The sequence below is a fragment of the Trichechus manatus genome, unplaced genomic scaffold, assembly GCF_000243295.1.
Source record: "Trichechus manatus latirostris isolate Lorelei unplaced genomic scaffold, TriManLat1.0 scaffold00019, whole genome shotgun sequence".
NCBI lineage: Eukaryota > Metazoa > Chordata > Mammalia > Sirenia > Trichechidae > Trichechus > Trichechus manatus.
The window spans coordinates 21,988,652-21,988,992 of NW_004443955.1; positions in this window are offsets into that span (position 1 = coordinate 21,988,652).

A 341-nucleotide genomic window follows, 5' to 3' on the forward strand; every position below is an offset into this window, starting at 1 on the left:
CGGTGAAGGTCCCGGCAGCTGTGGACAATCAGTCCCTTGGACTAATCTTTTCGTTGTATCCCGCTCTCTTCACTCTCACCCGCTCCCGAAGAGATGAGACCAGTGGAGCACCCTAGACGGCCGCTCACAGGCCTCTAAGACCCCAGACACCACTCACCAAGGCAGAATGCAGAGCACTATCTCCACAAGTAGTGTCATGCCAATTGAGCCAGATGTTCCCCGAGACCATGGTCCCCAGAGCCCTCCGTCCAGCAACTCAGTCCCCCGGGGAGCCTGGATCCGTCCACGGGGCCTCCATGACCCCTCCTTGTACAGGCCGCGCCAGTCTCCCCCGCACCGTG